Source organism: Haematobia irritans, chromosome 2 (genome assembly GCF_050003625.1).
Source record: "Haematobia irritans isolate KBUSLIRL chromosome 2, ASM5000362v1, whole genome shotgun sequence".
Taxonomy (NCBI): Eukaryota; Metazoa; Arthropoda; class Insecta; order Diptera; family Muscidae; genus Haematobia; species Haematobia irritans.
This window is the reverse complement of record NC_134398.1, coordinates 165,413,280-165,425,393: the sequence shown is the minus strand read 5'-3', so window position 1 is coordinate 165,425,393 and position 12,114 is coordinate 165,413,280. Positions and strand designations below refer to the sequence as shown.

General features: G+C 30.5%; 1 protein-coding gene across 2 annotated transcripts in view; it reads left to right on the top strand.

Annotated features, from left to right (window-relative positions):
• Positions 1–3,320: 3,320 nt before the first annotated feature.
• bdl (borderless) overlaps positions 3,321–12,114 on the top strand; it is a gene marked incomplete at its 3' end in the record, with an annotated part of 116,361 nt that continues 107,567 nt past the window's right edge. For both annotated transcript variants that reach the window (XM_075296782.1, XM_075296781.1), the window contains 1 exon segment: positions 3,321–3,537.

Below are 12,114 nucleotides of genomic sequence, written 5' to 3'. Positions count from 1 at the left end.
CAAAATTTTATTTCTATACAAAATTTTGTCAAAATTTATTTCTATTGAAAATTTCGTCAAAAATTTATTTCTATAGCATATTTTGTCAAAATTTTATTTCTATAGAATATTTTGTCAAAATTGTATTTCTATGGAAAATTTTTTGACAATTTTAGTTCGATAGAAAATTTTTTAAAAATTTTATTTGTATAGAAAATTTGGCAACATTTATTTCTGTAGAAAATTTTGTTAAAATTTTATTTCAACAGAAAATTTTATCAAACAATTTTTTTCCCATATTTTGGCAAAATTTATTTCTGTAGGAAATTGTGTCAAAATTTAATTTCTATAGAATATTTTGTCAAAATTTTATTTCTATAGAACATTTTGTCAAAATTTTATTTCTTTAGAAAATTTTATCAAGATTCTACAGAAAATTTTAGCACCATTTATTTCTGTAGAAAATTGTGTCAAATTTTATTTCTATACAAAATTTTGTCAAAAATTTATTTCTATACAAAATTTTGTCAAAATGTTATTTCTATAAAAATTTTTGTCAAAATTTTATTTTCATAGAAAATTTTGTTAAAATTGTATTTCAACAGAAAATTTTATCAATTTTTTTTTCCTATAGAAAATTTAAGTACCTCTTAAATTGCTAGAGAAAAATTAGGTACCTTTTAATTGGAGAGGAATATTTTGCAAAATCTACCAAAACTTCAAGTTCACGGTTGCCACAGTTGGTAGAATTTTACCATTTATGGTAGAATTCTACCAACTGTGGCAACCGTGAACTCTGGCCTATGGGGCTATATAAGTGCATATAAAGCAAAAGATATATATATATATATATATATATATATATATATATATATATATATATATATATATATATATATATATATATATATATATATATATATATATATATATATATATATATATATATATATATATATATATATATATATATATATATATATATATATATATATATATATATATATATATATATATATATATATCTTTATATATATATATATATATATATATATATATATATATATATATATATATATATATATATATATATATATATATATATATATATATATATATATATATATATATATATATATATATATCTTTATATATATATCTTTATATATATATCTTTTGCTTTATATGCACTTATATAGCCCCATAGGCCAGAGTTCATATTCATATTGGGTAAATGACACGCCTGTAATAAAATATTGGTATTGGCACAAGTAGTTGTTATTGATGTAGGTCGGATGGTATTGCAAATGGGCCATATCGGTCCACTTTTACGTATAGCCCCCATATAAACGGACTCCAAATTTGGCTTGCGATTGTTCTAAAAAAAAGCAAATTTCATCCGATCCGGCTGAAATTTGGTACATGGTGTTAGTATATGGTCTCTAATAACCATGCAAAAATTGGTCTATATCGGTCCATAATTATATATAGCCCCCATATAAACCGATCCCCCGATTTGGCTTGCGGAGCCTTTAAGAGAAGCTAATTTCATCAGATCCGTCTGAAATTTGGTACATGGTATTGGTATATGTTCTCTAATGACCATGCAAAAATTGGTACACATCGACCCATAATTATATATATATAAATCATCCGATTCGGTTGAAATTTGGTACGTGGTGTTAGTATATGGTCTCTAACAACCATGCAAAAATTGGTCCATATCGGTCCATAATTATATATAGCCCCCATATAAATCTATCCCCAGATTTGTCCTCCGGAGCCTCTTGGAGGAGCAAAATTCATCCGATCCGGTTGAAATTTGGAACATGGTGTTAGAATGTGGTCTCTAACAAACACGCAAGAATTGGTCCATATCGGTCCATAATTATATATAGCCCCCATATAAACCGTTCCCCAGATTTGATCTCCGGAGCCTGGAGGAGCAAAATTCATCCGATCCGGTTGAAATTTGCAACGTGGTGTTAGTATAAAGCCGCTAATAACAATGCCAAAATTGGTCCATATCGGTATATAGTTATATATATCCGATCCCCAATCACACAAAAATTGGTCCGTATCTTTTCATAATCATGGTTGCCACTCGAGCCAAAAATAATATACCAAAATTTTATTTTTATAGAAAACATTGTCAAAATGTTATTTCTATAGAAAATGTTGTCAAAATTTTATTTCTATAGAAATTTTTTCCAAATTTTATTTCTATAGAAAATTTTGTCAAAATTTTACTTCTATAGAAAATGTTGTCAAAATTGTATTTTGTCAAAATTTTATTTCTATAGAAACTTTAAACATAATTATATACGTATTTAATCGGCCTTTTTTAGTTTAATATATACCATGTTTGGACTATGTGGTATATATTACGGTGTTAGGAAGTTTTAAGATACCTTGCCATCGGCTTCAGTAGAAGTTTCTACGCAATCCCTGGTGGAGGGTACATAAGCTTCGGCCTGGCCGAACTTACGGCCGTATATACGTGTTTTCAATAGGAAATTTGATAAAAATTTTAATTCTATAGAAAATTTTCTCAAAATTATTTTTCTATAAAAAATTTTGTCAAAATGTTATTTCTATAGAAAATTTTGTCAAAATTTTGTTTCTATAGAAAATTATGTCAAAATTTTGTTTCAACAGAAAATTTTGTCAATTTTTGTTTCCTATACATACAAATGCACAAACTTATTATACACTGTACCACAGTAGTTGTGAAGTATGTACAAATAAAAGAACAACGCCTGATATAATCAAATCGATTGTGGTTTTAGAATACACATATTTTTGTTTATGGGAAAATTAAAAATTTAATAACAAAAAATGTAACAACAATTTTTTCCCTGTAATAGGGTGGATTACTGACCCATTTTATATTTATAACCCTAGACTTATCTATTGTATATCAACAATCCACTTTGAAAAATCTTCATTCATAAATTTGATGGAAAAATCTTTGATATACAAATAAGCGTATTTGCTCTGGAATTTTGAATGCAGCCACTTTTTGTTGAGTACATAAAATTTTTTCTAATATAAATTTCACGTATTCATTTTTTTTCTTGCAAACAATACCGATATCTCTGTACAATGAATGAAAATCCAACGTAATTTCAAATATTCGTAGAATATCACAAAAATACTATGATGATGATGATGATGATGATGATGATAATGACCACAATCATTATTATCATAGCCACACTCATCATAACCATTCATCCATCCATGCATCTCCATCCACCCCATCCATCTCATTAGAGATGGATAAGCGACTAGGTTTCAGACAATGGTTTAGAGTTAAAATTTAGTTTAGTTGCGGTTTAGTTATCAGAACGATCGGTACGTTCGTTATTTGCTCGGAATAGGGAAAAACGGAAAACGATATAGACAAAACAAACGCAAACTCAAACGAGAGGAAGAAAATTCAAGAGAAAATTTACGATTGTCGAAAAAACTACATACAAAAACCCACTCATTCCAAAAAAAAAAAACGAAAAGAAAATCTAAGTGACAAAGCTTTCTGCTATCCAGTTGTGTCGAGTATGAAAATAGTTGCGAGATTGTAAAGTTTGAAGCGAGTTAAATCTATATCAGCATTAAGACGGAAAAAATTGACCTGATTTTGTTAGAGATTTTTTTGTTTTATTCTACATTTATTAAGTATGTGTCCGGCCTCGAAAATGATCCATAGTGACAACATTAGACGGGAATAAATTCCTATGTGAAGTGAACATAATTGAATAAAATATTCCTAAAGACAAAAGAAAAGTTTCATTTTTGCTAAAGCAAATTCAATTCAATTAAAGAAAATTAAAAAGAAAAAAATCCAAAAAACGAAGAAGGAGAAAGCATCAACATTTTGCTTTCATCAAATTACCACATTTTTGCTCTACCACCATATAAACAAACCTTCACTTTGGTTTTAATGAATGAAAGAATTTTTTTAGTTAATTAATCTAAAGCTCTCCATCATAATTACTTCTATGTACACTAAACACAAGCTTTTAACCACATTATTAATTTAAACGTTATTAAATTAAATGACATTTAAAAGAAAAATACCAAGTCATTATACGCAATCACTCACTCACCCACCGAGTAAAAGTAGCCAGCTTTCAAGAAGAAATTCTTTATCCCATTAAAAAAAAAAATAGAAATAGAAAACAAAGGAGAAAAGTGCAAAGTGTGCTAGAATTGTCAAAAGATAAAAATGATGCTTGACATTATAAAGTGGCATGTTGTGAACAACTAATTGCAATCTCAATAGAAACAAAAATTAAATAAATAAAACAAATCAAACTCTTAAAAAAATGCTAATTTCTAAATATCGTATTTTTTTTTTTAATCGAATTTAAAAAGCTCTTCATCATGGATAGTGCCAACAAAAATTCAATATAAAAATTTATTAAATTATATGATTTATATATACAAAAAAAGTGAACCCTATATAGCACTAAAGCCAATTTAACTCTATTTTAAATCATGGAATTAATATGTTTTTAAAAATTTTCCTTGTATATATTTATTTTTGGCTTACGTTAGTTCGATGTATATACGAGCGTGTGTTCGGCTTATGTACCCCCCACCGTGGTTTACGTAAAAACTTGGGAAGTATATACGATACATTGTCATTCCTTTTATAACACATCGACATATTGGTCTAAGACACCATTAAGTAAATATATTTTGGGTCGCGCTAAAATTCTGGGAAAATCCAGTGTCTGTTGAAATCACACTAACTTCCGAACAAACCAAGCATTCCACTAGAAATTTGGCACAAGTGGTTGCTGTCGATGTAGGTCGAATGGTATTGCAAATGAGCTATATCGGACCACTTTCAGATATAGCCCGCATATAAACCGATCACCAAATTTGGCTTGAGGAGCCCCTTGGAGTAGATATTTCTCTGATGTTAGTATACTCTCTATCAATCATAGAAAAATTGGTCCATATCGGTCCCTAATTATATATAGCCCCCCTATAAACCGATCCCTATATTTGATTTTCGGAGCTTCCTGGTGGTGCACATTCCGTTTGAAATTTTGTACGTGGCCTCCAACAATCATGCAAGAATTGGACTATACTGGTTCATAGTTATATATAGCCCCTATATAAGCCGTTCCCCCGATTTTTCTTCTTGATCCTTTTGGGAAAGTCAATGTCATTCAATGGTACGTGATGTCAGTATTTAGTTTCTTATATTCATGCATAAATTGGTCGATATTTGTTCATAATTATATATAGCCCCCACACTGAAAAAAATATTTACGTGATATTAAAGATTTCACAACGTAAATTTTAGGATGCGAAATTTACAAAATATTATGGACAAATTTTATTAAAATAATGAAATTTTAATTAAAATAAAGTTTAAAAAATAAAATTTAGGATACAAGTTTTGTAAATATGCGTCCCTCCGTTAAAGTCGCATGTTTTTGAACAAAGGCTAATTTTCTTTAAGGTAAAGAAACACATTTTTGATTTAAAGAATTTTTCCTTAAATTAAATGAAATATTGAAACTTTAGATTTAAGATAAAAACGCTTCAAATATAGGCTAAGGCTTATTTTGAGGATTTAGCGTCTTTGGTTTAAAGTTTTTTTTTTTGAATTAAGAAAACGGTTTTTACTTTGAAGTATCCGTTATAATTTAGATTTTTAAGCTAACATTTGTTTGTACGTGAGTACCTTTATTACTAAACCGCGAAAAGAGAATGAAAATTTGAAAAATGAGATCTGTATCCTAATGTTAATTTTATTGGTCCTAGATTTAAAGCCAGATAGGTCGCTAATAAATGTCTTTATTTTATTATTTTTTTATTTACGCGGCTTCGTCTTTGGCTCGGAATCAATACCAAAATCCTTAAAGGAAGGTCAAAATCTTTGGATCCAAGTAAACTTTTTTTTGAGTGCATATAAACCGACTCCCACAATCTTAGTTCTGGAGGAGGAATGTAATTTTATCCGATCCCATTGAAATTTGGTTCCCTAACTATCGTGAGAAAATTGGATCATATCGGTGAAACATTTTTAACTTCACTTCAGCTGAGTGTTAATTGTTGCTTAGACGTTGTTGGATGGAGGATACGGAATTATGCTCTTTGGCTTGAATTTCGCAGAAGTACACTGGTAGAAAAAGTGTCGTTAATACGATGAATTTCTACGTTGTATTAACGAAATTCTTCATTAAACGTCAGCCAACGTAGCATTTCGTTATAACCAGGGCTGTGGAGTCGGAGTCGGAGTCTTGGAGTCGGAGTCTGAAGATTTTGCTGGAGTCGGAGTCGGAGTCGTAAAACGTTTGCTCGACTCCGACTCCGGCTAAACCAAATTTTTTTAAATATTTCACATTTTTGTAACTAAGCAAGTTTTTACGCAAATTAGTTTCCATTGCGTTATTCATTCGATCAATGTACAGCATGATTGTAAATGAAAATCAACTTCCAATTACGGCTATCTTTTTATGTTTCCTAGAATGCTAGACTAGCAGATGGGCTGGATCGATCCATTTTAATGTCCATATCAATTTATTTGAAATATTTCGAAAAATCGAAATTATTTTGTTTAATTTTATCTTAAGGGCATATACATATGTGGAATATTGACAGAAAATTTTTTCAAAGTTGTTTTTTATAGAAAAATTGTCAAAATGTTATTTCTATAAAAAGTTTTGTCAAAATTTTATTTCTATAGCAAATTTTGTCAACATTTTATTTCTATAAAAAATTTATTCAAAATTTTATTACTATAGAAATATTTTTTTTTCTATGGGAAATTAGTCAAAATTTTATTTCTATAGAAAATTGAGTCAAAATTTTGTTTCTATAGAAAATTTTGCAAAATTTAGTTTGTTACTTACACAAGTTTTTTTTTCAAAATTTTATTTCTATTGATAAGTTTATTTCTATAAAAATGTAAATCAAAATTTTATTTCTATAGAAAATTTTGCCAAAATTTTATAATAATAGATTTTTTTATTAGAAAATTTGGTCAAAATTTTATTTCTATAGAAATTTTTGCCAATATTTTATAGTAATCGATTTTTTTATTAGAAAACTTGGTCAAAATGTTATTTCAATAAAAAATTTTGTCAAAATTTTGTTTCTGTAGGAAATTTAGTCAAAATTTTGTTTCTGTAGAATATTTTGCAGAATTTTATTTTCTACACAAAATTTGTTCTTAAATCATATTTTTATTGAACATTTTATCAAAATTTTATTTCTATAAGAAAAAAATTGTCAAATTTTATTTCTATAGCAAATTTTCTCAAATTTTTTTTTCTTACTGATGCTCACTGAAACTCACTGCTATAAAAAATGTATTCAAAATTTTATTACTATAGAAATATTTTTTTTTCTATATAAAATTTAGTCAAAATTTTATTTCTATAGAATATTTTGCAAAATTTAATTTCTATAGAAAATTTTGTAAAATTAATACACAATTTTTTTGAATTGTATTTTTATTAATAATTTTTTCAAACTTTTATTTCTATAAAAAATTTAGCCAAATTTTATTCTAAATTTTATTTCTATATATTTGGTCAAAATTGGGTTTCTATAGAAAATTTTGCCAAAATTTTATTTCTATAGAAAATTTAGTCAAAATTTTATTTACTAGACAAAAATTTTTCCAAAATTGTATGCTTACTGATACTCACTGCTAAGTCGAAAAATTGTAGAAATGACTCAAATTTTCAAACTTTTCAATGAATGAATCATAAATGCATTTTTGCGAAATTGTCTAAACAATTATAAATATTTCCAAATATTGACCGAGATTTTGTAGAAGTCTGATTTGAGATTTTATCAAAATGTAGATCTAAATACAAAGTTGTGCAGAGTATATTATAATCGGCCCGCCCTACTTTAGACTTTCCTTGCATTTTTATTTTTTGTTAAAATTGTGTTACGTCCCATAACGTTAGTTTTAAATTTTAAGTACATAGATTTTGTAGAAGTATATACAATTTTGCCTAAATAGATTCAGATTCAAATTCATGCATATAGTTCGCAACAAATTTAAAGGATTTGAGATAGTATCAATAATTTTGGTCCACAAATACATATACTGTTGGTATCTTCTCATATTACGATGGGTATTTATATCATTATTTTATTTATTAAACATTGCTCTAAATTTGAAATATAGAGTTCAATTGGCATCTAAAGTGAAATTAAGACTTTTTTTTGCACACATAAATAAATACGATACTTTATATCGATCCACTTACGGCACCCCCACAATAGAACTACAAATTTGTGGTATTAAAATGAGATTTAGTTATATTACCCGGAGTCGACTCCGGAGTCGGAGTCGGAGTCGAGCTGGTGAAAACTGCTGGAGTCGGAGTCGGAGTCGAGCAAAATTGGCTCGACTCCACAGCCCTGGTTATAACAACGTAATTTTACTTTATATTTACGAAACCCTTTATGGAATGCATTTCGTAGTATTAACGAATAATTACGTTGCTGTTACGTAGTATTTTCGTTGCATTAACGAATATTATTCGTTGTATGAATGAAATTTATTCATTGTCTGGATGCAGCTTATACGTTGTATGAACGAAAATCATTCATTGTATTAATGAAACCCAACCAATTATTGCATTTGAGTGTAGTCATTGGTAGTGTATTATTTTTTGTTAAGATCTTTGCAATATGATTTATATACTCGTACAGTAGGAAATAATATTTATTGATAAATTAAGTAATTTGATAATCATATAGTGTGACTTTCACTTAAGAAAAAAAGCCTCTAATTTCTAAGACCAAAAAATGATAATCGTATCGCCGTGTCCATTTATCAAATCTATTTTTGCAACCAAGGCTCATTACGCCAATTGTTCCGCCCTCTTCATCTGAAAGTTCACTTCCCCGTGGCATTTTCACTAAAGATTTAAAATTTACACTAAATTTCTTGCGAATATACAAAAAACACAAATTTAACTATGTTTATTATTCACAACGAAACTGTAATAAGCCTGTGCACTCATCAGCGAAAAGAACGTAAATGTTGTTAATGTTTGCCCATCAGACTAGTTTTCTGTTGAACTTTTTACCGTTTGTTTTTCAAGACGCACACGCAAACATGCTTATTGCCATGCTTAGATGTGTATGTACAAATTACATAGACGCTACAGACGTATTAGAGATTATTAATTCAACATATTTCATTAATATGACGAAATATAACAATTTAAAATTTATTTTTTAACGATTCATATCATTATATTAACATTATATTAACGATTACAAAGTTAATATTCGTAATATTTATGAAACAGGTTTCATTAATATAACGAAAAACCAAAACACAAAATTGTCTTTTAACGATTGATTTCGTTGTATTAACGATCACTTTCGTTCTTATAACGAAAAATTTCGTAATATTAACGAAAAATAATGAACGAAGCCCGTTCCAGTGTAGTTGTTATTAATATAGGTCGGATGACATTGCCTTTGATATAACAAGTTGGTTGATAAGTCCCCGGTCTGACACATAGATGGCGTAGTATTAAATGCTTATTATTTTTATATAGTACCAACCTTCAAATGATTCGTGTCAAAATTTGACGTCTGTAAGTCAATTAGTTTGTGAGATGGAGCGTCTTTTGTGAAGCAACTTTTGTTATTGTGAAAAAAATGGAAAAAATGAATTTCGTGTTTTGATAAAGTACTGTTTTCTGAAGGGAAAAAATACGATGGAAGCAAAAACTTGGCTCAATAATGAGTTTCCGGACTCTGCCCCAGGGAAATCAACAATAATTGATTGGTATGCAAAATTCAACTGTGGTGAAATGAGCACGGAGGACGGCCCGAACGAAGTGGACTCCCAAACGAGGTAGTTACCGACGAAAACATCAAAAAAATCCACAAAATGATTTTGAATGACCGTAAAATTAAGTTGATCGAGATAGCAGAGGCCTTAAAGATATCAAAGGAACGTGTTGGTCATATCATTCATCAATATTTGGATATGCGGAAGCTCTGTGCAAAATGGGTGCCGCGCGAGCTCATATTTGACCAAAAACAACAATGTGTTGATGATTCTGAGCGGTGTTTTCAGCTGTTAACTCGTAATACACCCGAGTTTTTCCGTCGATATGTGACAATGGATGAAACATGGCTCCATCACTACACTCCTGAGTCCAATCGACAGTCGGCTGAATGGACAGCGACCGGTGAACCGTCTCCGAAGCGTGGAAAGACTCAAAAGTCCGCTGGCAAAGTAATGGCCTCTGTTTTTTTGGGATGCGCATGGAATAATTTTTATCGATTATCTTGAGAAGCGAAAAACCATCAACAGTGGCGTTATTGGAGCGTTTGAAGGTCGAAATCGCGGCAAAACGGCCCCATATGAAGAAGAAACAAGTATATACGGCCGTAAGTTCGGCCAGGCCGAAGCTTATGTACCCTCCACCAAGGATTGCGTAGAAACTTCTATTGAAGCCGATGACAATGTATCTTAAAACTTTCTAACATCGTAATATATACAACATAGTCCATACATGGTATATATTAAACTAAAAAAGGCCGATTAATTACGTATATAATTAAGTTTAAAGTTTCTATAGAAATAAAATTTTGACAACATTTTCTATAGAAGTAAAATTTGGAAAAAAATTTCTATAGAAATAAAATTTTGACAAAATTTTCTACAGAAATAACATTTTGACAATGTTTTCTATAAAAATAAAATTTTGGTAGATTATTTTTGGCTCGAGTGGCAACCATGATTATGAACCGAAATGGACCAATTTTTATGTGATTGGGGATCGGCTATGTATAACTTTAGACCGATATGGACCAATATTGGCATGGTTATTAGCGGCATTATACTAACACCACGTTGCAAATTTCAACCGGATCGGATGAATTTTGCTCCTCCAAGAGGCCCCGGAGATTTAATCTGGGGAACGGTTTATACGGGGGCTATATATAATTATGGACCAATTCTTGCGTGTTTGTTAGAGACAACATTCTAAGACCATGTTCCAAATTTCAACCGGATCGGATGAATTTTGCTCCTCCAAGAGGCTCCGGAGGACAAATCTGGGGATCGATTTATATGGGGGCTATATAATTATGGACCGATATGGACCAATTCTTGCATGGTTGTTAGAGACCATATACTAACACCACGTACCAAATTTCAACCGGATCGGATGAATTTTGTTCCTCTAAGAGGCTCCGGAGGTCAAATCTGGTGATCGGCTTATATGGGGGCTATATATAACTATTGGTCGATGTGGACCAATTTTTGCATGGTCATTAGAGAACATATACCAACTCCATGTACCAAATTTCAGACGGATCGGTTGAAATTTGCTTCTCTTAGAGGCTCCGCAACCCAAATCGGGGGATCGTTTTATATGGTGGCTATAAATAATTATGGACCGATATGGACCAATTTTTGCATCGTTATTAGAGACCATATACTAACACCATGTACCAAATTTCAGCCGGATCGGATGAAATTTGCTTCTCTTATAGCAATCACAAGCCAAATTTGGGGGTCCGTTTATATGGGGGCTATACGCAAAATTAGGCCGATATGGACCAATTTTTGCATGGTTGTTAGAGACCATATACTAGCACTATGTACCGAATTTCAGCCTGATCGGATGAAATTTGCTTCTTTTAGAGCAATCGCAAGCCAAATTTGGGGGTCCGTTTATATGGGGGCTATACGTAAAAGTGGACCGATATGGCCCATTTACAATACCATCTGACCTACATCAATAACAAATACTTGTGCCAAGTTTCAAGTCGATAGTTTGTTTCGTTCGGAAGTTAGCGTGATTTCAACAGACGGACGGACGGACATGCTCAGATCGACTCAGAATTTGACCACGACCCAGAATATATATACTTTATGGGGTCTTAGAGCAATATTTCGATGTGTTACAAACGGAATGACAAAGTTAATATACCCCCATCCTATGGTGGAGGGTATAAAAAGTGTTGTTCCACCAAGACAACGCACCGTGCCACAAGTCATTGAGAACGATGGCAAAAATTCATGAATTGGGCTTCGAATTGCTTCCCCGCCCACCGCATTCTCCAGATCTGGCCCCCAGCGACTTTTTGTTGTTCTTAGACCTCAAAAGAATGCTC